The sequence below is a fragment of the Salvelinus namaycush genome, chromosome 9 (genome assembly GCF_016432855.1).
Source record: "Salvelinus namaycush isolate Seneca chromosome 9, SaNama_1.0, whole genome shotgun sequence".
Lineage (NCBI taxonomy): Eukaryota > Metazoa > Chordata > Actinopteri > Salmoniformes > Salmonidae > Salvelinus > Salvelinus namaycush.
The window spans coordinates 24,297,285-24,323,322 of NC_052315.1; positions in this window are offsets into that span (position 1 = coordinate 24,297,285).

Below are 26,038 nucleotides of genomic sequence, written 5' to 3' on the forward strand. Positions count from 1 at the left end.
CGATATGCATATAATTGGTACCATTGGAAAGAAAACACGTTGTAGTTTGTAGAAATGTTAGGAGAATATAAAACAATAGATAGATATTAGAAAATCCAAAGAAAAACCAACCCAGAATTTTGTTTGAGAGAGAGACCATCCTCTTAGAAAGGCAAGAGAAAGGTCATATTGAAAAGTAGCTCCCTGGATGCAATTCCTATGGCTTCCACACGGGGTCAGCAGTATATGTTCAAGGTTTCAGTCTTGTAACTTCAAAAACGAATAACAAATAACAGTTTTAGTAGAGGGACACAGTCTTGGAAATTCGTGTTGCGCGTGCCGTGAAGACACTACGCACCTGCTAAAATCGGTTTCCTTTTGAACATACTTCTTTCAAAATAAATATTATAGTTTGAATACATTTTAGGGTATCTGCGGAGTAAATAGAAACTTATTTTGACTTGTTGAAACAAAGTTTAGGGGTAGATTTTTGGATTCCTTTCTCTGCAAGTTGAACGAGTGGATTACTCAAATCGATGGCGCCAACTAAACTGACTTTTTGGGATATAAAGAAGGATTTTATCTAACAAAATGACACTACATGTTGTAGCTGGGACCCTTTGGATGACAAATCAGAGGAAGATTTAAAAAAGTAAGTGAATATTTAATCGCTATTTGTGAATTTATGAAACCTTTGCTGGTGGAAAAATATTTTGATGTGGGGTGCCGTCCTTAAACAATTGCATGGCATGCTTTCGCTGTAAAGCCTACTGTAAATCGGACAGTGCAGTTAGATTAACAAGACTTTAAGCTTTTAACCGATATAAGACACTTGTATGTACATAAATGTTTAATATCCATAATTTTTATGATTATTTATTTGAATTGCGCGCCCTTCAGTTTCACCGGAAGTTATCCCGCTAGCGGAATGCCTAGCCTCAAGAAGTTTGATAGTCCAGACACGACACAACAATGGCATTATTTTCAATGACCGCTACAACTCTTCCAACTATTTATTTTTTCACAACTTCCACCAAAGCATTTACAGACAAATTTACCTAGTAAAATAAATAAAAGTTTGTAAAAGCAAATATAAAGGATATTTCATGCGGAAACCCTCATATTAAACACCAATGGTATTCACTTAGTTGATGATTTATATGTATGATAATGTTTTCCAGCTTTGTCATTCAAATTATAATTTTTTAAATATTGTTATTTGATTATTTTATATATTTTACATGTGATCAGGCCACACAGAGGGCCAGAGATAATTACAGACATGTGGTAATCGGAAGTACCAAAAAAGACCACTAGATTTAATGTGATCAAATAAAACTTGAAAGTTACTCAAATTCTGGTAGTTTACTGGTAAACTTCAAACGTTTCCAGTAATATACCCTCCCTTTGCAATCCTACTTCTACCTAAGCTAGCTTTAGTTCACCTTACCGTGAAATGCTTACAAATGCTTACTTAACCAACAACGCAGTTCAGGAAATGGAGTTAATAAAATATTTACTAAATAAACTAAAGTAAAAAAAATCAAATTACTCAAAAAGTAACACAAGAAATGTACATAACAATAACGAGGCTACAGTATATACAGGGGGTGCCGGTACAGGTTAGTTGAGGAAATTTGTAAAGTGACTATACATAGATAATAAACAGTAGCAGCAGTGTAAAAACAAGGGGGGTCAATGTAAATAGTCTGGTTGGCCATTTGATTAGTTCTTCAGCAGTCTTATGGCTTGGGGGTAGAAGCTATTTAAGGAGCCTTTTGGTCCTAGACTTGGCGCTCCGGTTCCACTTGCCGTGCGGTAGCAGATGCTGAGCAGTTGCCATACCAGGCGGTGATGCAACCGGGCAGGATGCTCTCGATGGTGCAGCTGTAGAACTTTGAGGATCTGGGGACCCATGCCAAATCTTTTCAGTGTCCTGAGGGGAAAAATTTGTTGTCGTGCCCTCTTCACGACTGTCTTGGTGCGTTTGGACCATGATAGTTTGTTGGTGATATGGGCACCAAGAAACTTGAAACTCTCAACCCACTCTACTCCTGTTCAGCCCTCCTTTTCCTAATGTACAGTGACAGAATTCAGAACATGGGCCGTTCTTACAGTGTTCTCCCTGTACATCAAGTCAGAACTGTAAGATAAATAAAGGGGGCATAAAAAGCAGACAATGAAAGCTCTTACAATATTCAATGATTACATGTGCACCACCAAGTCAGAACAGTAGGCGAAACTAGGGGGGTAAATAGACCAAATTATTAGGGTGAGGCACATGGGCTACTAAAATCTTACTACACAACATACACTTAGTATTACATTCGTAGCTACAGTATACATATAACCCGGGCATTTTACATAATTTATGCAGGAGCATACAATACCTTTTTGGACTCACGTTGTTGTGCTGAGCTCACTTGAATAGGAAGGTGGCGCGGCGGTCCCTTGTGGGCAAATTTTGTAATCAAAGTCTGGCATTATATGAATTTATGGTGCTTTCAAAACAACTGGGAACTCGGAAAGAAACAAGGTCGAATCAGGATGACATCACTGATCTTCAGGTCGTAGCTCTAGAAAGAGGCCGGATTTAGAATTCCGAGTTGGATGACCGTTCAAAACTTATTTTCCCAGTCGGAGCTCGTTTATTCCCGACTTCCCAGTTGTCTTGAACTCTGAAGTCAAGCTTTCGCAGTTCCGAGTTAACAGTTGTTTTGAGCACAGCACAAATCATGCTTTATTGACAGCATGGCCAATGTTGAATGTTTATAATTTTAAACTTGGAAAAGAGCCCCTTAATCACAGATTTGGGACCACACAGCCACTCCACTGAATAGCAGGCTAGTGATTGCTTTGCAATGCTTGCAGTTATTCACTGTCACTGATTCCTTCCAAACCACTCATTGCTGAATTTGCAATTTCCAACTTGTTGTGTAATGTTTATGTCCAATGGCCGCTGAGCAATGACACGTTTTATCTGTAATTTCTCTTCATATGACAAGGATTAAAACGGATTTGCCAGTAGATTGTTTTTTCAAATTTATGATGACTGCTAGCTAAGATTTTGAAAGTATGACGTTGACATGATCAGTCCAATCAAAGCTAATGTACATATAACGTGACTTGACGTAATTTTATCTGTGGTCAAGGACCTTGAGCCTTCTTGGATAGGCACTTCTAATGTAACTCTATGACAGCACCCAAGGGACTAGAATTTTCTAGCTCTACCTTTAGACTTGGCAGTGACGTAGTGTTCCCATGAGTGATAGAACATTGAGCCAATCATGGCGCAACGCTCTGTATTTTCTGCTGGCTTGCCCCACCACAGCAGAAAGTACTGAGCGAAGCTTAAACACCTGCATTTTGGAGCAGCCTAACTGAAGAAAACAAAAATTAGATAATGTTTGTATGCGGCCTTATTTACTCAATGATATATATATATTTTTTTACATTGTTTGCAAACTGATATGTGACACGTATTAATGCCAAAATAACATGCAAAACAGGCAAGCTCAAGCTCTGCCCCACCTGCCCTGAATGACGGGTCGCCACTGCTCTGCGGTCCAAATCATCCCAAACCACCACCACAATTGGGTTGAGGTCGGCTGATTGTGGAGGCCAGGTCATCTGATGCAGCACTCCATCACTCTCCTTTTTGGTCAAATAGCCCTTACACAGCCTGGAGGTGTGTTGGTTCATTGTCCTGTTGAAAAACAAATGATAGTACCACTAAGCGCAAACCAGAAGGGATGGCTTTTCGCTGCAAAATGCTGTGATAGCCATGCTGGTTAAGTGTGCTTTCCGTTCACCAACTCTGCGTATCACAAAGACACGGCGGTTGGAACCAAAAATCTCAAATTTGGACTCATTGGACTCATTGCTCGTGTTTTTTGGCCCAAGCAAGTCTCTTCTCATTATTGGTGTCCTTTAGTAGTGGTTTCTTTGCAGCAATTCGACCATGAAAGCCTGATTGACGCAGTCTCCTCTGCACAGTTGATGTTGATATGTGTCTGTAACTTGAACTCTGTGAAGCATTTAATTGGGCTGCAATTTTTAAGGCTGGTAACTCTAATGAACTTATCCTCTGCAGCAAGGGTTACTCTGGGTCTTCCTTTCCTGTGGTGGTCCTCATGAGAGCCAGTTTCATCATAGCGCTTGATGGTTTGTGCAACTGCACTTGAAGAAACTTTAAAAGTTCTTGACATTTTTCAAATTGGCTGACCTTCATATCTCAAAGTAATGATGGACTGTCATTTCTCTTTGCTTATTTGAGCTGTTCTTGTCATAATATGGAATTGGTATTTTACCAAATATCTTCTGTATACCCCCCTACCTTGTCACAACACAACTGATTGGCTCAAACACGTTGAGAAGGAAAGAAATTCCACAATTTGACTTTGAACAAGCACACCTGATAATTGAAATGTATTCCAGGTGACTACCTCATTAAGCTGGTTGAGAGAATGCCAGGAGTGTGCAAAGCTGTCATCAAGGCAAATGTTGGCTACTTTGAAGAATCTCAATGATAAAATATATTTTGATTTGTTTAACACTTTTTTGGTTACTATATGATTCTAAATGTGTTATTTCATAGTTGTGATGTCTTCGCTATTATTCTACAATGTAGAACATAGTAAAAATAAAGAAAAACCCTTGAATGAGTAGGTGTGTCCAAACTTTTGACTGGTACTGTTGGTGTTCCTTTTGTCCAGGAGCAAAAGGACAGTGTGGAGTGCGATTCAGATTGTGTTTAAAGATCTTGCTCACATCGGCTACGGAGAGCGTGATCACACAGTCGTCCCGCTCCTTGAAATTGGGAGCAATAGCCTTTAGCTCGGTGCGGATGTTGTCTGTAATCCTTGGCTTCTGGTATGGCTTCTGGTATGGTAATGTACGTACAGTCACTGTGGGGATGATGGCGTCGATGCACTTATTGATGAAGGTGGTATACTGAGGTGGTATACTCCTCAATGCCATTGGATGAATCCTGGAACATATTCTAGTCTGTGCTAGCAAAAAAGTCCTGTAGCGTAGCATCCGCGTCATTTGTCCACTTTCGTATTGAGCGAGTCACTGGTACTTACTGCTTTAGTTTTTGCTTGTAAGCAGGAATCAGGAGGAAAGAATTCTGCTCAGATTTTCCAAAAGGAGGGTGAGGGAGAGCTTTGTACGTGTCACTGTGTGTGGAGTAAAGGTGGTCTAGAGTTGTTTTTCCTTTGGTTGTACATGTGACATGCTGATAGAAATGAGGTAAAACGGATTTAAGTTTGCCGGCCACTAGGAGTGCCTCGTCTGGATGGGCATTTTCTTGTTTGCTTATGGCCTTATAGAGTTGGTTGACAGCGGTCTTACTGTCAGCAACAGTTTGTGGTAGTAAATAGATGGCTACGAATAATATAGATGAGAGCTCTCTTGGTAGATAGTGTGGTCTACAGCTTATCATGAGGTATTCTACCTCAGGCGAGCAATACCTCAAGGCTTCTTTAATATTAGACCGCGCACCAGCAGTTGTTGACAAATAGACACACACCCCCGCCCCTCGTCTTACCAGACGTAGCTGCTCTGTCCTGCTGAAACACAGAGAAGCCAGCCAGCTCTATATTATCTGTGTCGTTGTTCAGCCAAGTCTTGGTGAAAAATAAGGTATTACAGTTTTTAATGTCCCTTTGTTAGGATAGTCTTAATTGTAGATTTTACAATGATTTCACGTTGGCCAATAATACCGAGGGCAGTGGTGGTTTACCTACTCGTCGGCGAATTCTTACAAGGCACCCCGCCCTCCTCCCCCTTTTTCTCCGTCTCAATAGGCAGGATCAGACCTGGGTCTCTGTGGAGAAATGAACACTGGGCCTATAAAGGGCATTGACACGACACATAATCCTTCAATAACAACACAGCTCAACCTGCAAGGTAATGTTCACAGCTGAGTTCAATATATGCTAATAGTTACCCTGGTTATAAATTACAGGAAATTGTTCCTGCGATGGCAAATACCTTGAGGGCCATGCTGGCTGGCAATGCCAATAGTGCAGTGAGCCTTAAGAGTTGGTTGGCTGTCTGAATAGACATTATCAGAGCTAACAGCACCGTTGCTGAGTTATAAAGTCACCTAGATGAACCACAAACTCTCAGGTGGTCTTGTCCAAATAATTCATAGACCTCTTGTCTGTGTGACCCTGTGTGTGGAGCAGAGCAGGGGCCCAAGGGCCAGTCTATTCCACAGGAGGCTTCCCTCCTAGCATCAGAGAGATTAGAGCTGTGTGCATCCGCTGGCCCCAGTGTAATGTCCCCTCTCCACAGGACTTCACAACTAGATCATTATCACACGCAACCAGGGCCCTGTCATTCTGCTCCCTCTCTATCCCCAGGGAGAAGACAGGAAGAGAAAGAGAAACAGGGATGGAAAACTACTTAGGGTGATGAAATAAAGGAGACAGAGAGGGAGAATGAGAGGGAGAGCGGTGACATATCTTTGAGAGCTTTATTACACCCTTCCTCCTCATTGGAAGAATCTTGGCTTGACAGTCAAGCACTGAAAATAAGGCACTTCTTTGGTAATAATGCCATGTTTTGCATCGCTTCTCCCTTAGATACCATTTATCTTTTTCTTGCACTTTAGCCTCGCTCCCTTTCTTGCTTCCTCTTATTTCTTTCCACCTTGGTCTGTCCCTTAGTTTCTCCCGCTCTCTGTATCTGTCTGTCTCTCCAGAAGAGGGAGAGGGCCCTGTCTTTAAAATAAGAGGGCAGAGCCCCAGTGAGACCAATCTTTGTAGTAGAAGGCCCTGGCGCTTTTGCCTTTCCATTGTCTCAGCTCTCTCTCGTTGCTCTGCCTGCCACATAAACCTCTCCTCTCCAAGACCTCATCTAGAATTCATTATCTGACACTGATGTGACAAGGAAACAAACGCTCCTGAATATTTAACAATCAGCAGCGGGGAGGTGATTCTGTTTCCGTTATTATTTACCTGCCAAAGGTTTCTGTCCTTTACAGAGCTTTGCACCATAGTGTTATCAACAATGTCCACTCTACAGAGATAATACATTATGAGATTACGATTCTGTGTCCTATAACGTTACATCACAGCACCTCTGATAGTCTTGTTTTAGGGAGTGATGCTATTTAGCATATTACGCATTGAAAGTGATCTATTTATACCAGAGGAGGCTGGTGGGAGGAGCTATAGGAGGATGGGCTCATTGTAATGGCTGGAATGGAATTAATGGAAAGGTATCAAACATATGGAAACCGCATTTGACTCTGTTCCATTTATTCCATTCCAGCCATTACAATGAGCCCGTCCTCCTATAACTCCTCCCACCAGGCTCCACTGATCTATACCATTGCTGCATATGCAGTGAGAGTGGTGAATAATCTATAAATCTGTTAGATGTTGACAGTCTGACTCTTTCTTTCTCTCACTCTGTCAGACTGACTACTGAGTCAACAGGTGTCTAGATACTGACTCATACCACAGGTTGTCTTGTGGTATGTGGTGGACAGAACTCAATGAAGATGAAGTACCCAGAAGGATTGAGCATCTACCTTGGCCTAATGAAGATGTAATCCAGGGAAGTGTGTGTGTGCACAACAGTGGATTGATCTGAGTGATTTATATACAGACACGTCTCTGTCAGGTGATCAGATGAGGAGTGAGAGCAGTGAAAGACTGAGTCTCTCTTTATCAGACTGAGGTTTAGCTGGGTTCTGTTGGAAGTTAATTATCTGTGGATTATCTGGGCTTTTAGCCTCTTAAACCCACATGGAAACATCAGTTATATTGGGCAAACCTAGGGCTGTGGCGGTCATACATTTTTGCCAGCCGGTGATTGTCAAGCAAATAACTGCAGTTCTCACGGTAATTGAGCGTTAATTAACATAAACACATTTAGAATGTCCTGTCTTCCACGCATAGCCTATAAGTGTCACGTTTCTGACCTTATTTCCTTTATTTTCCTTTGTTTTGTCTTTAGTTAGTATGGTCAGGGCGTGAGTTGGGGTGGGCAGTCTATGTTCTGTGTTTCTATGTTTAGGTTTGTCATTTGGCCTGATATGGTTCTCAATCAGAGGCAGGTGTTTTTCATTGTCTCTGATTGAGAACCATATTTAGGTAGCCTGTTTTCACTGTTGGTTTGTGGGTGTTTGTTTCCTGTGTCAGTGTTTGTGCCACACGGGACTGTTTTCGGTTAGATTCACTTTGTTATTTTGTATTGTTTCATGTTCCGTTGATTCTATTAAAACATGGACGCTTACCACCCTGCGTTTTGGTCCGATCCCTGCTACACCTCCTCTTCAGACGAAGAGGAGGAAATCTGCCATTACAATAAGCTACTGATGCAGATATCTACATTTAAAAAATTCTAATAAATTCATGTAATATAGCCTACACCATCACAATAAATCCTTTATTTTATTTTATTTTAGATAGGTCTAAAGAAATATGATATGAAGACAATGTAGTCTATTTCAGAAGAACAGAATAGCATACTCTGCCTTGTTCTTATATTAGGCCATGATCTGGTTATGCCATGGGCTACACTAGTTCATTTAGCAGACAATATTTGCTTAAAATTCCGTAGTATTATTTTATAGTATGAATAATACAATTGAACATAGCTGAATAAAATAGAAAGGATATTTTCTCCAAATGATTTGAGGGAGTGTGCACATGTGGCTATTCTGTGAGCGGTTAACAAAGAAACAGGTACTCCTATATGCTTGATCTAGAGTTATTTATGTAAGTTTAGTTGTGATAAAAATGCTGGGATATGTGTTTAGATGTTTTATGCATTCTAAGCCTGCATGATGCGACTAATGATGATTTGAAAAAAGTCGCATGAAAGGCATGAGCTCTGCTTTGTTTTTTGCACAGGCTGTACACACTACATCAGTCTTTCTCACAGGCTACAATTGGGATGCAACCCCCCCCCCCCCCATAGTAGATCCCAAATTAATATAATCACTAGCATAAAAAAACTGTTTGAAGCAATGAGCCTGATGCAACAGATGAGAACGTTTAGTTTAAAATGTTGATAAACTATTAGGCTATTTCTTCACATTATAAGTGCAGCAATGCGCACACAGCTTTAGGCTATAAGCGTGAATGTTCCATTAGCAGGAAAACACCATCCTCAAAAGTGACCACAAATGTGATTATGCATGTAATGCTTTTATGCATTTTTTTGGTGGACATTTTCTTCCCCAAACTTGAAACTCACGCGTTGCATATATATTGCAGTTAGGCTCTACACCCATTGTAAAGCAGATTAATGTGCATCAAACCTTATTAAAACATATACGCCTATGGGCTAGGATTAATGAGGTGTGCGATTATGATTTGAAAAAGTCGAGTCATTCACAAGTGATGATGTATAATTCACAAGTGATAGGCTAATATTGTCACCCATCATACTATTCTTGATTTAATCTTGTCTTAACATATACTAAATAATGATTTAGAATAGACCATTATCATGCACCTGCCTCGAAACATGGGCAGCGGGGGAAAAAATGCATGTCATCTATGCACTTAAATAGCGAATGGAGGACGCTTTTCTCAGGGTTCATTTTCATGCCAGCAAGGTAGGCTATAGTCCTGTTTTAAAGAGAAGCAATGTGCTTAATATTAGGAAGGTTGAGAAATAAATATAGCAAGCCTAGCCTATAGAAAGCTGATGGGACCCTCCTCTTTTTAATAGAGGCCATCACTCTGTTTTCTCACGCAATTGCAAAGCCTATAGAAATGTTGCACAAAATAAGCTCATGGGCTCTCATTAAGTGTTTGATTAGATTTTTGATTGCATTTGCATTGATGTCAGAGTGATTAGAGGGACAATAGAGTGCGGAGTACCAGGCAGTTAGCAAGTTTGGTAGGCTACTAATGACCATCAGCAGCATCAGAGCTTGGAGAAGCCTAATTACCATTACTAAATGGTCACATGGAATTTGACTGCCATCATGGCTTGTGACCGCCAATGTTGCGGTAATACGGTCACCATAACAGCCTTAAGTAGACCCATAGACTTGTCTTGAGACCTGTCCACATTATGACACCATGCATTTAACGCTCATGATAACAGTTAGTGTGTACTGTATCAGTATGTGTGTATGTGAGACTGTGTTTGTGTGTTATGAGTCCTCTTAAGGATCTGCCCCTTTATTTAAATTTTCGCCTAAAATGACATACCCAAATCTAACTGCCTGTAGCTCAGGACCTGAAGCAAGAATATGCATATTCTTGATTCCATTTGAAAGGAAACACTTTGAAGTTTGTGGAAATGTGAAATTAATGTCGGAGAATATAACACATTAAATATGGTAAAAGTTAATACAAAGGAAGAAACATGCAGTTTTTTTTGCACAAATCTGAAATGCAAGAAAAAAGCAATAAATGTATTATTCCAGCCCAGGTGCAATTTTGATTTTGGCCACTAGATGGCAGCAGTGTATGTGCAAAGTTTTAGACTGATCCAATGAACAATTTCATTTCTGTTCAAAATGTTGTATCAAGCCTGCCCAAATATGCCTAATTGGTTTATTAATACATTTTCAAGTTCATAACTGTGCACTGTCTTCAAACAATAGCATGGTATTATTTCACTGTAATAGCTACTGTAAATTGGACAGTGCAGTTAGATTAACAAGAATTTAAGCTTTCTGCCAATATCAGATATGTCTATGTCCTGGGAAATTATCTTGTTACTTACTAATCATGCTAATCATATTAGCCTACATTAGCTCAACCATTCCGCGTGGGACCCACCGATCCTGTAGAGGATGAGTGTGTGTGTGGATTTGTCTGTTCTTGGCTAAAGTGAGGTGTGAGAATTTTCTGGCTTTAATTTTCACTTCAGAAAGTGTTTCATCAGGAATTTGTTTACTGTAAAAAAAAAAATCCAGAGAATGAGCACGCACGCACACACACACACAGCAGATGTGAAAGGGTAGTGTTGTTGTACACATAGCCTATCCTGTTTCCAGGGGCCTCCAGACTGATGCGTGATGACATCCTGTTAAGGTGAGGTTGGCCTCCATTAGAGGCTCCTGTGGCCCATGCGTGTCCCCCCCACTCAGCACTTAATATGGGTCTGCCTGTAATCATCCTGTTAGGAGCTGCATTATGTGGCGATGGAAATGAACAGACTCCCAGGAATATTAAGAGAGACAGATATCGAGAAGAACACAATAATTGTGAGGATCACTGTCAGAAAAACAAAGCACAGAGAGAGTGGAGAGAGAAAGAGAGAGCGGAGGGAGACAATGTTTTTAGCTGCCTTGATGGCTAAAGGGCAGCTTACAGCAGAGGAGTGCTGTTGGGAAATATTGGGTGTAAACTGGGTAGAATAATTTAAACAGATGTAATGAGAATGAATGTTTGTCTTTGTTGTCTCTATTCTCGCCAGCTGTGGTTTATAGCTGGGCCCCAGCTCAAATGCACATTAATCTCTCCACCGACTGACACCGCTTACGGAATGGTTCCGTAAGGAGGACAGAAGAGAAGAAAGAGAAAACATTCTCATTACAGTTAACGCCAGGGTATGATTTGCACTGAAGCCGAATGATAAGAGTTTCTCTCTCCTCTATTTGTGCACAGAGCAATTCAGGGGAGAGGGTTTGATCAGGCACCTTTAGTCTGTTTAGTCATATCTCACTGGGACCAATAGGCTAAATTAACCTGTGTATGCAATCCAAGGACAGATGAATTTAAACACCGATTTAGAGAGACATTGACACTCTAAATGCATTAACTCCAAGAATAATTGAATATAGTGATCCACTGAACTTAAAGAATTATAAGGTATTTCAAGGACAGCAGTAACAACACAGAAGCCTAATAGCCATACTTTTACCCTGAGACCATTCCTGGGATATATAGAGGTTCCTCTTGAGTAGTCAAAGGGATAGGGAAGTTTCGACCCCCTTAAAAATGCTACCTTTTCATCAACCCAGCGAACCCTCAGGCAATATAGTGTTCTTATTATTCTTCACTTCAGTGGTCTGAGTGTCCCTTGTTAAGGAATTTATACAGTGTGGGTCCTCCTAGGATTAAATATCTCATTTACCAGGCCTTGTCAGGAAGGGCTGAATCAATATCTACCATGATGTATATACGTTATATGGCAGTCCTGGAGCCAAATGTGTAATATATTGATTCACATTCATGTGTCCCAGCGGTCGGGGCATTTATCTTGCTATCTGACAGGGCAGAGAGAGACAGGCCACAGGGATTTCCTGTGTCTCAACACTTTTATTCAAATCAGGTCTGGAGGATTTACTCCCTCCCGTCTCTCTGCATGTTTTTGGCAGGGTTGTGATGGATTGCGCATCCTGCTGAAATTCAGATGTGTTGCGTTCTCGGGGAGCTGCTGAGACGCAGCCCAGTGCCCTCTCTGCTTATCGATCTGTGTTCCGGGCTGACCCCAGCCCAGTCCCTCAGACAACGGCAGCGTTAAGCTACAAGCAGAGCAGATAACATCGCTGCATCTGGTGTTCCATCATCTTCCCCTCCTCATGGCACAGAGCCTCCCTCCCTCACTTGGACCCTGCTACTCAGCCACCGCACCACTGGTGCACACTACCACAGCTGAGACCCTCATCATCCTTCTTCCTCTCCTCACACAGCCTTCCTCCTCCTCTCCTCACACAGCCTTCATCCTTCTTCCTGACCTCAAAGTCTTCCTCCACCCTCTCCTCACACAGCCTTCATCCTTCTTCCTCTCCACACAGCCTTCCTCCATCCTCTCCTCACACAGCCTTCATCCTTCCTCCTCTCCACACACAGCCTTCATCCTTCCTCCTCTCCTCACACAGCCTTCATCCTTCCTCCTCTCCTCACACAGCCTTCCTCCTCCTCTCCTCACACAGCCTTCCTCCTCCTCTCCTCACACAGCCTTCCTCCTCCTCTCCTCACACAACCTTCCTCCTCCTCTCCTCACACAACCTTCCTCCTCCTCTCCTCACACAACATTCCTCCTCCTCTTCTCACGCAGCCTCCTTCCTCCTTTGGACCCTGCAACTGAGCCACTGATCAACCACCACCAACGCCCCAGACTACTCGTACACACACCCACACACAAACGCATGTGCACACACATGCTTAAATACAAACACAATGTAACTTCAGATAGACAGACACACAACAGCTTTAACATGCTATGACACCATCATCGCTTCTCCAACTCTGCACCATGCAGTGACATTGTCAAGTAAATGTAGCTCAAAACGGTGTTAAAGTCAGATGGGAATTGTTCTGTGTTTTAGATGTTAGATACCATCCCACATTTCCATTTCTCCACGGGCAGGAGCGTGAAATATCCTGGGTAGCTAGGCTTAGCAGCGTAGTTATCAACCACTTTCACAGCAATCACCCAGCATTAAGAGAGACGACACGGCCGCAATTAGGAAAAAATTACACGGGGTCTGAGGCTCAGAGAAAACGTTAAACTCACTGCTTGTTCCTTGTTCCTGATTGCCACAAATCACCTCTGACTCACACCATTGACTACATCATCTGATGACTAAATAGGGGGAAATTATTTGTTAAAAAAATGTAGATGATTTCCTTTCCATCCACAGTGGTGCTTAAAGCAAATCCATGCCTAATCAAAAATTGTTAAAACACTTTTTAGCTTGAGAAGAACAGGTAACTAGTGACTAATGGAGCAACACGAGCACCTAGGGAAACTATTGTAAGCTTTTAGTCTATATAGTGAATGTGCCACTAAAAGCCACAGCACAGTCAACACAATGGGGTAGGTTTGTTACGATACCACTATTGCGATACTAGGAAGTAAGAAAGGAAAGGAAACAGAACATGAAGCACACCACATTTCTTGAGGGAAACATTCCTAAAGTTAGAAAAAACAGCCGTATGTTGTCACCTAGAGCCACATTTGTTTATTTCACAAGCTATACCACAATATTTTACATGAAGTAGGATTTTTAAGGACCATAGAGTTTAGACTGCTTTGTGTTTTCTTTGTCATAGTATTACAATACTGGTATCATGACAACCTGTACTGTACTCCACAGTCTCGCCCACTCACGGGAGGACTGTGGGAAGGGTGCAGAGATTGGAACATTGCTGCGGGGACTTGCTTCCATTTAGCAACAAGAATTGAATTGCAGAGCTACTGTGCTTGCTTTCTCTGATAAGATTCACAACAGCCATGTGCCACCAGACAATAGGTGAGCTTCATACAGTAGTCCCTTCCCAGACACCCCTTCCTTGTGTAAGACTAATTCTGGGCAGCTGTGTGATGCTAAGACGATTAGAGTGCAAAGAGTCCCCAACACCATTTGCTACCAGTATGGTTCCATTCACTCCTGACAAGAAGCATGCTGTAATCCAATAATCGTTTTGGTTTGTAGACAAAGATTCCCTGTTCCAAAAATAGCTTAGGTTGTCTGCGACATACTGTTCCACCCGTAAAGATCTCCATATCTCTGCTCTTACATGTATATACATGTAAGAGCAAACACAAACACAAAGAAACACACACAAACTCCTGCACGCACACACACACACACCTGTGTACATGTGAATTATTCAAAGCAATATTTTCAATAACTACCCCAAAAAGGCATAATGCTCTATTTTTCTCCTCCAATCAGGATGATGGTGAAAGGGGGACTGACGCTGTAGAGTTGGGAACACTTTGAATACAACAGTCTATAATAAGCGTCACTATTTACATCTGAGCATCAGTCTATATCAAAAGACCCAGTTTATGCATGAACATATTCCAATGAGTAATACTGGAGTAGTACTATTAATCTCATCTCAATGCCAGTCAGATGCATAACCAATACAAAGAGGTGCTAAAACAGAACATCTTTCCCAAAACCAGTGGATCTAGGTGCAATTGGAGAAATAGAAACCATCCAAACCCATCTACCAAGTTAAATGCAGCTGAGCTTTCATTGCGAGGGGATGGAGCTCTCTCTACTAGAGAGGAATGGTATGTTGGCTAGTTTGTGATGATGACATCCTTGTGAAACAATGTTCTCATGCTTCAAGATCACATCCTGACACCTTGGCCATGCACACCATTATCTGTGTACTGCCAGGTTACAAGATAAGTTGTATAGTATTACATACAACGTGTCAAGGTCTACTTGTGACAGTAACAATGTATTCATTTTCATAATGTTGTGCCATTACTATGCATGCCTGTGGGCTTGCAGTGTGTGTTTATGCTGCATAGGCCAAGCACAGTAAAGGCTAGCATTGATGTAGTGTGTGTGTGTGTGTGTGTGTGTGTGTGTGTGTGTGTGTGTGTGTGTGTGTGTGTGTGTGTGTGTGTGTGTGTGTGTGTGTGTGTGTGTGTGTGTGTATTGTGTAAGTGTTGACCTGCTGTGAAGATATGGGTGTACCAAAGAGTGCACTGGATCTCCATGGGCTTTCTCTTAAATTGATTTCATTTAAATCTGGCCTCTTAGTAGCAAGGTCTCATCTCCTCATTGTTCTGCAGCTAATGGGAATTAAGCCACAGTGGTGGAGAATTCACATATTATTAACAAAGGCTTTCTGCTCCCTGTAAATAACGATTGTATTTTGTCTCACCAAATAATAAGAATACAATTATGAGAATCCAATACTATCCCTGTGAGACGTCTCTCTCATTCCTTTCCTACTGTTGAAATCAGTGGAGGCTGCTGAGGGGAGAACGGATCGTAGTAATGGCTGGAATGGAGTCAATGGAATGGTATAAACCACATGGAAACCATATATTTGATACCAGTCCCTTAGAGGCACTTTTAATGAAACTAGTTACTGCCTTTATCATTTTATCACATCAATCATTAAAAAAATAGAGCTGAAAACACATCTGTGTTTTGATTTACATGCACAGTGTAATCATCTCTCCTTTCATCTCTCTTTCTGTAGTTCACCCATCGCTCCCTGCCCATCTGGTCTTCTGACATGTTACATTCTCAAGACACACTTCTCTTTAACACTCAGCTAGTGTCTGCATTGACAACTCTGATCATTGATAATTACCAGTGGTGGGAAAAGTACCTAACAGTCATACTTGGGTAAAAGTTAAGATACCTTAATAGAAAATGACTCAAGTAGAAGTGAAAGTCACCCAGTAAAATACTACTTGAGTAAAAGTCGAAAAGTATTCGGTTTTAAATATACTTAAGTATCAAAAGAAAATGTAATTGCTAAAATGTACAGAAGTATCAAAAGTAAAACTATAAATAATTTTAAATTCCTTAGCAAACCAGACGACACAATTTTATTTTTGATTATTTACGGACAGCCAGGGGAACACTCCAACACTCAGACATCATTTACAAACTAAGCATTTGTGTTTAGTGAGTCCGTCAGATCAGAGGCAAGGATGTTCTCTTGATACGTGCATGAATTGGCCAATTTTCCTCTCCTGCTAGGCAATCAAAATGTACTTTTGGGTGTCTGGGTAAATGTATGGAATAAAAAGTACTTTTTTTTCCTTTAGGAATGTAGTGGAGTAAAAGTAAAAGTTGTCAAAAATATCAAAAGTAAAGTAAAGTACAGATACCTCCAAAAACAATTTAAGTACTACTTTAAAGTATTTTTACTTAAGTACTTTACACCACTGATAATTAGAACGTTACATACATACCTTAACTAATGTAGTGCTCTTTCCAGGTTGAGATCAAACACTATTCCTCTGTACTTTGTTTACTCTGTGACTTCATGACTCAATGACACAAAAATAAAAAAAAATCTTCAGGTAAGTAATTGTGTAAGAATATTTGATGATAATTCTGAATCGTCTCAGCTTCGGTAATTACTTCAACATTATGATGCTGTGAACCTCTATCAGCTTTTTTGTCAGTTACAATTTGGTGGGTCACACAATTGAAAATCATTTCCCCAAAATAATATGGAGGTAGGAAAGAAGAAAAACTAGACTTGGCATTAAAAAGTCTTTACCAATTCACTTCAAATGTTTACTTGCTAGGACCAAATTCAATCGTGTGGAAATTGCATATTTATCCTGTCTTCCAAGCAAATTTAGTTTCGATTGCAGCACCTGAACACCTATGCCTAGAACATGTCATGTGATATCTAATTGTTCACTAATACATGTAACGTTTGCTAGGGGCTGTGTACCTGTGGGTGTCTCATAAGAGGAACAGAAGTTCACATGGTCCTGACTGACTCAAGCACTCTAGTTTCACGTCCATATACATTATTCACAGTAAGTGCCAACAATATAACATTTTCATTTTGTGTACCACAGCCATGATGGAAAGCAAAACAGCCTTTCATGAAGTCAGAAATACTGTATATGGGCCTTAGCTCAGATATCTGATAGTCTTGCTCTGCATCTCAGAGTCAGCATTTCCAACCACAGTTTCTTTGTGTAAGTGATGCACCCATTGCTCATGTTGTTCTGCCACCTTCCTGTCACGAATACAGGGGGTATCTGAGCAAGAAAGCCAAGCAGATGCTACATGAGCCCATCTCTGAAAGTAAATTGCGAACCGAGTGTGAAGTGATTTTTACATTTTACATGAACATTTTTGGCAGTCAGACTTCTACAGTGGGTGGTCCCTAAAACACAGCTCGCTGAACGATTGGTAGACAAACGCTTGGATCTACGTCCAGAGGTGTTAAGTATTCTCGGCCAGGAAATTATATTGGTGTGTCTGAGCCCTTAGAAAACAGCAGAAGAAGGAGGAACGCTCCCACGGTTTGATTAGAACAGCCACAAGGGACCACAGAGAGCAGACTTAATTAAAACTGATCTAGATGGAAAATGCAGGGAGAAAAATGCCATTAGTTCAGGTGCTTTGTTCTTAGGATATATATAATCAAGGTGTAGGGGAACATGAAAGGGGCTCACTAACCAATTGACTAATGTAAATGGGAAAGTATCACAATTAGTGTGCTGCGACCACTTGGGTCATGGCCAGAAAAACACTTTTAGGTTTCAGATAAAAAATAAATATGGTAAATTAATGGCCAGTGATCAAAGTACACATTAGAATATTCTCTTGGCAATAGGCTCTCCCTGGACCAGGCGTTGGGACACATAGCATGCCTTGCTGCCTCTGGATAGGGCACATTTCCTCTGGCACATCATACATTCATTCTCCTTCACTGTTCCTGGGCAGCTAAACGACAGCACGCTTCTGCAATGGGCACATCTCAAACCTCCATTAAAAATAATGAGCAAGCCTTTTTCCAATGCCTGTTACTTAAAAAAATGTCACACAGAGAGACAAGCAGAAGGCAACAATTGCAGAAAGTGAAGGTATTTAATGACCTCTTGTTGTCCTTGGGCTGCTTCTCTCCAGGGATAAACATCTCTAAGAGAGCCACAGAGAGTATTGAAGGGGGTTGCTGAGACAGAAGCAGACGTGCTCTTATAGAATAACTGCATCTAGGGAGGGAGTGTAAATATTTGTGACCTTTACTTTTCTTGTAGCCACCAGTCTGGAAAGCAGAATATAATGCTTGAGATGTCATAATGCTTGGTGATTCATTTAAGTCTCTGATTTTGAGTCATCATCCAGCTAAGGAAAACATGTTGTTTTTCCTCACTATGTACACCATTTCAGGGGCTGAACAACAGATTGAGGACAAGGGTCAGTAAAATTAAGTTTTTCACATTCAATGTTTGTCTGGATAAGAACTCTGTTTGTGCCACTGTCTTCACATCTCCCCCTCATCCTATCTCAGTCAGTATGAAGTTAGAATGCGTGAGTGGTTGCACAGCAGAGTCACATCATGGCTGAAAATGTGTTTACTAATCTCCTGCTAGTTCTGAGGGAGATGAGGGAATTTTTCTGTGGAAATGAACAACGTCACTGATGTTTTCTCCTCTAACAAAAGAAGTGCAGATGTAATTGAAGTCCCTGGTAGTGTTTGATGTGATGCCAGAAGGACCAGCCAATCACACTAGTGTAAATCTATGAATAACTAACATCACTTCCCTAATTTTCTCCAAATCCTGCTGAGGTCAGTCAAACATCTAATTCAATCATTTCTCTAACCTTTCCTCACTCAGTGGTATGTGCCAAGAGGGAATGAGACTGTCGTTATCACAAACTGGTATGCGGCAGGTAGCCTAGTGGTAACAGAAAGGTTGCAAGATCGAATCCCTCAGCTGACATAGTAAAAATCTGTCATTCTGCCCCTGAACAAGGCAGTTTAACCCACTGTTCCTAGGCTGTCATTGAAAATAAGAATTTGTTCTTATTAACTGACTTGCCTAGTTGAATAAAGGTTAAAAAAAATAATCCACTTTGGGGAATGCAACAGAGCCATTTAAATGGCAGCGCTGACAACCTAAATAGCATGAGAATAGAAGCATGAGAATAGAACCTGCACATGTGAGAAGACTTGGTCAAATGAAAAAATGCTTCAGTAAACCACTGTAAGAGAGACTTGGAGATTCCTCAAATTGAAGACATTTCTGAGAAAATGGTTGATGTCATTAGCTCCGTCAGAATAACTTCCTCACGCTCTAACTTATAGCTTTGAGAATAGCTCCGGTGGTAACCTTATATCAATCTTGGTGATTGGAATATGACATATCATACTGTGGAAGTGGGCCAAATCCAACGTTGTCCCTGATATGAGACACATTCATACAACACAATTTCACTCTCATGTCTTGAGTCCTGCGGTTCTGTGTTGTGTGTCTCTGGATGGGGAGCCACTGCAAGGCATTCAGGGAGAGCCAAAGATTGATACTGGGTCAGATCTCTGTAAGTTCAACTGGTGTGAAATGGCTAGCTAGTTAGCGATGCACGCTAGTAGCGTTTCAATCGGTGAAATCACTCGCTCTGAGACCTTGAAGTAGTTATTTGCCTTGCTCTGTCAGGGCTATGGCTTTTTTGGAGTGATAGGTAATGATGCTTCGTGGGAGGCAGCTGTTGATGTGTGCAGAGGGTCACCTTCAAGCCCAGGTTGGGGCAAGGAGAGGGACGGAAGCAATACTGTTACATAAGCAGTGCTTCTGGGGTGTCTGGGATACGTCCTTGGGAAGGAGAATACATTAAGCTCTTTGACAAGAGCAGAGCAGTCAGTACTGAGTGTCTACAGCACATATGTCAGAGTCAAGGCCCGCGGGCCACATCCGGCCCGCGAGAAGGTTTTTTACGGCCCCTGGGATGATCTTGATTTATTATTAGAACCGGCCCGCAGACCGCAGCAAGCCGGCAGCCCGCAGATCTTTTACACGCACCAATACTACATTTCCCACAATGCAACGGTGACGCACCGAGCAGTAGGCTGCTTCATTTCAATATTTATTGGCACAGCAGTCGTCAGCATCACAGTAAAATTATGGCAAAACGGAAGGTGGACACTGAGAACCGGGGGTTTCAAACAAGGTGGGAGTCGGAGTATATGTTCACGGAGGTAGCTGGAAAACCTGTGTGTCTTCTGTGTGGAGAAAGTGTGGCGGTACTGAAAGAGTATAATCTGAGACGACATTATGAAACGAAACACGCGGACAAAAACAAGAATATGGACATGGAACAAAGGCTACAAAAGGCTAGATTTTTGCACTTTATTTTATTGTATTTCAATCCAATTATATTTTAAAAATATTTCAGTTGAGTGGATGATAGAAAATTGCTATTATTGTTTTTTTCTTTGAAGTAAATTTAGCCCACTTTTGCTAAAATAGAAAATATAGGCTACTGATGGTGCCTTGAATACCGGTTTCTTTCATTTAATGTTCATGTTATGGGGATTTTTATATAAAGGAAATTTGTCTTTTGTGTCTGTTGAAAATTAAAGATTACTGACAGAGCCATAAGAAAATATTGCTTTATTTATCTGATCATATTGGAATATATTTGTTAGGTTTTCAGTAGGTTCAATTAGGTTCACTAGACTATATGCGTCATTTAAAAATTTTTCAATGAACATTCGAACAGTCCGGCCCTCGGCTTGTAGCTAAATTTTTTATTTGGCCCTCCGTCCATTTGACTTTGACACCCCTGGTCTACAGGTTTGCACAGTCAAGTCCAGTCTTACACTCTCCGGGTTTTTCTGTCTGAATGGTTAAGTTTCAGATTTAAACATGTTGTCACGTTCCTGACCTGTTTTCCTTGTTTTTGTATGTGTTTAGTTGGTCAGGGCGTGAGTTGGGGTGGGCATTCTATGTTATGTGTTTCTATGTTGGGTTAAATGTGGTGAAGGGTCAGAAGGCACTCAGATCCAGGTGAAGGGTTGGCGAGCGTGCATGGTCGTGGTATTGTAAGGACCGATGCCGGAGATGAGAAGCAGGTACAGGGAGTCAACATTTAATAAAGATCAGACATGAAACAAGACAGGCACAGCGACAGCTCTCAACATTCGAAAATCAATGCAGCAGCAGGGAACTGACAAATATAGGGGATGTAATGTACAGGTGATTGAGTCCAGGTGAGTCCCTGTGACAGGGAAAGGCAGGTGTGTGTATTGTTGGTGGCAGGAGTGCGTAATGCTGGGGAGCCTGGCGCCTTTGAGCGCCAGGGAAGGGGAGCGGTAGCAGGCATGACATGTATAGTGTTTGGCTGGAGCAAAGAGTCTCGGTAGGCAGGCAGACCGATTGTAACTCTATTTTGTATTCTCCTCTACATGACTCACTATTGTGTTCCTCTGTCTCAGCCATTGGGGTGGCGAGGTGAGATTTCAGTCCCATCACGTGACAATGACAGACTGTATAATGTCTCACTCATGGAGGATAATGGCAATTCAAACCTTTGTTATCAGCATGCTACAGTACTGCAACTCCTGAATTCCAATTGTCTGTCAGCCGGCTGAATCAAACAGCCTTTATACACTGTAGTCCTAATAGCTGCTAAAATGATGGAGCCTGGAGAAAGACAAATCTATTTGGTAAGAGTTTGTATTGAATTCTGAGAACAGCTGTGCTGGGAACACGAGGGGAAAAAAATGAAATCTTTAACTAAATGAGAACAATTCCCCTGACTTTAAAGAACTACTGTTGTTCTCAACATGTACAGTATATGCTCTGTATTCACACCCCAGGGGAATACTGGGTGAACAATTTGAATAACAATGTTCAATTGCCCAAACAGAGATAATGCTAACAAAATTTATATTCTAGAGAAATGCCCAGAGATAATATGATACATGCTGGGACATACACAGCTGCTTTGAAGACGGACGGCAAGGTTTTTAGTGCTCACAGTAAGCCTTTGTCTGCTCACTCCAGCGCATCCTCAACAAGTGAAATAAACATGCAAATCTCCACCATGTGGACCCTCTGTGTCATGCCCTGACCGTAGATTGCTTTGTATGTTTCTATTTTTTGTTTGGTCAGGGTGTGATGTGGGTGGGTATTCTATGTTGTATGTCTAGGTGTTGTATTTCTATGTTTAGGCCTGGTATGGTTCCCAATCAGAGGCAGCTGTCAATCGTTGTCTCTGATTGAGAACCATACTTAGGTAGCCTGTTTTCCCACTTTTGTTTGTGGGTGGTTGTTTTCTGTGTCTGTGTTTTAACCATTCAGAACTGTTTCGATTTTCATTTCTTTCATTCACTTTGTTATTTTGTATTTTTCGTGTTCTGATATAATAAATTATCATGGAAACTTACAACGCTGCATTTTGGTCCGATCCTTCCTACTCCTCATCCGATGAAGACGAAGGTGGTTACACTCTGTGCACATTCACCAGACAGGATGGCCACCAGCTGATAGAGACAAATGTGTAGGGTAAATTGATTCTCTGTGTTAAATGAAGAAATACTTTATTTCCATTGTACGGAATGATTGTCAAATATATAGTTAAATCGCCCTTAGTCTGCTCATATTTGTAACGTCCTGACCAGAGTTCTTATGTGTTTTGCTTGTTTAGTGTTGGTCAGGACGTGAGCTGGGTGGGAATTCTATGTTGTGTGTCTAGTTTGTCTGTTTCTATGTTGGGTTAAATGTGTTGCCTGATATGGTTCTCAATTAGAGGCAGGTGTTTGACGTTTCCTCTGATTGAGAACCATATTAAGGTAGGCTGTTCTCACTGTTTGTTTGTGGGTGATTGTTCCTGTGTCTGTGTATACCACACGGGACTGTTTCGTTTGTTCGTTCGTTTTAGGTAGTCTGTTCCTGTTCGTGCGTTCTTCGTGTTATTATGTAAGTTCGTTTGTTCAGGTCTGTTGACTTCGTTTATTGTTTTGTAGTTTGTTCTAGTGTTCATAGTGTTTCGTCTTGTTATAATAAATCAGTATGTATTCATCACCCGCTGCGCCTTGGTCCGCTCATTCACCACAAGACGACCGTTACAATATTGTAGGAAATATCATGACAGCGCCAACAGAGATGGTCACCTCGCTTTGCGTTCTTAGGAAACTATGCAGTATTTTGTTTTGTTATGTATTATTTCTTGCACTGTTACACCAGGAAATCTTCTTATTTCATACAGCCGGGAAGAACTATTGGATATAAGAGCAAGGTCAATTTACCAACATTACGACCAGGAATACAACTTTCCCGAAGCGGATCCTCTATTTGGACCACCACCCAGGACAATGAATCGGATCCCAGTAGGCGACCCAAAACAACGGCGCCGCAGAAGGGGCAGACGGAGCGGTCTTCTGGTCAGGCTCCATAGATGGGCACATCGCTCACAAGTATACTACTCGCCAATGTCCAGTCTCTTGACAACAAGGTAGACGAAATAGGAGCAAGGGTTGCCTTCCAGAGAGACATCAGAGATTGTAAAATTCTCTGTTTCACGGAAACATGGCTCACTCAGGATACGTTATCAGAGTTGGTACAGCCACCCGATTTCTTCATGCATCACGCCGACAGAAACAAACATCTCTTTGGTAAGAAGAAGGGCGGGGATGTATGCCTTATGTTTAACGAGTCGTGGTGTGATCATAACAACATACAGGAACTCAAGTCCTTTTGTTCACCTGACCTAGAATTCCTTACAATCAAATGCCGACCGCATTATCTACCAAGAGAATTCTCTTTGATTATAATCACAGCCGTGTATATTCCCCCCAAGCAGACACCTCGTCAGCCCTGAAAGAACTTAATTGGACTATGTAAACTGGAAACCACATATCCTGAGGCTGCATTTATTGTAGCTGGGGATTTTAACAAGGCTAATCTGAAAATAAGGCTCCCTAAATTTTATAAGCATATCGAATGCGCGACCCTGGCTGGCAAAATTCTGGATCATTGCTACTCTAACATCCGCGACGCATACAAAGCCCTCCCTCGCCCTCCTTTCGGCAAATCTGACCACGACTCCATTTTCTTGCTCCCAGCCTATAGACAGAAACTAAAACAGGAAACGCCCATGCTCAGGTCTGTTCAACGCTGGTCCGACCAATCTGATTCCACACTTCAAGATTGCTTAGATCACGTGGACTGGGATATGTTCCGGATAGCCTCAGACAACAACATTGATGTATACGCTGATTCGGTGAGCAAGTGCATTGGTGATGTTGTACCCACAGTGACTAATAAAACCTTCCCCAACCAGAAACCATGGACTGGTGGCAGCAGTCGCGCAAAACTGAAAGCGCGAACCACTGTTTTTATCATGTCAAGGCGACCGGAAACATGGCCGAATACTAACAGTGTAGCTTTTCCTTCCACAAAGGCAATCAAACAAGCTAAGCGTCAGTATAGAGAAAAAGTAGAGTAGCAATTCAACGGATCAGACACGAGACGTATGTGGCAGGGTCTACAGTCAATCACAGATTACAAAAAGAAAACCAGCACCATCGCAGACAACGATGCCTTGTTCCCAGACAAACTATACAACTTCTTTGCTCGCTTTGAGGACAATACAGTGCCACTGACACGGCCCGCTACCAAAACTTGCGGGCTCTCCTTCAACGCAGCCAACGTGAGTAAAACATTTCAACGATTTAACCCTCGCACGGCTGCCGGCCTAAACGACATCCCTAGCCGCATCCTCAGAGCATGCGCAGACCAGCTGGCTGGTGTGTTTACGGACATATTCAATCAATCCCTATCCTAGTCTGCTGTTCCCACATGCTTCAAGAGGGCCACCATTGTTCCTGTTCCCAAGAAAGCTAAGGTAACTGAGCTAAACGACTATCGCCCCATAGCACTCACTTCTGTCATCATGAAGTGCTTTGAGAGACTAGTCAAGGATCATATCACCTCCACCCTACCTGACACTCTAGACCCACTCCAATTTGCTTACTGCCACAATAGGTCCACAGACGATGCAATCGCAATCACACTGCCCTAACCCATCTGGACAAGAGGAATATATGTAAGAATGTTGTTCATCGATTACAGCTCAGCATTTAACACCATAGTACCCTCCAAACTCGTCACCCTGGGTCTCGACCCCGCCCTGTGCAACTGGGTCCTGGACTTTGACGGTCCGCCCCCAGGTGGTGAGGGTAGGAAACAACTTCTCCACCCCGCTGATCCTCAACACTGGGGCCCCACAAGGGTGCGTTTTCAGCCCTCTCCTGTCCTCCCTGTTCACCCATGATTGAGTGGCCATGCACGCCTCCAACTCAATCATCAAGTTTGCAGACGACACTACAGTGGTAGGCTTGATTACCAACAACGACGAGATGCCCAACAGGGAGGAGGTGAGGGCCCTCGGAGTGTGGTGTCAGGAAAATAACCTCAGACTCAACGTCAACAAAACAAAGGAGATGATCGTGGACTTCAGGAAACAGCAGAGGGAGCATTTTACATTTGACATTTTAGTCATTTAGCAGACGCTCTTATCCAGAGCGACTTACAGTAGAGTGCATACATTTTATAACATTTTTTTTTTTTTTTTTTTTTTTTTTTTTTTACATTTCATTACATTTTACATACTGAGACAAGGATATCCCTACCGGCCAAACCCTCCCTAACCCGGACGACGCTATGCCAATTGTGCGTCGCCCCACGGACCTCCCGGTTGCGGCCGGCTGCGACAGAGCCTGGGCGCGAACCCAGCCCAGCCTGGGCGCGAACCCAGAGACTCTGGTGGCGCAGCTAGCACTGCGATGCAGTGCCCTAGACCACTGCGCCACCCGGGAGGAGCACCCCCCTATCCACATCGACGGGACAGTAGTGGAGAAGGTGGAAAGTTAAGTTCCTCGGA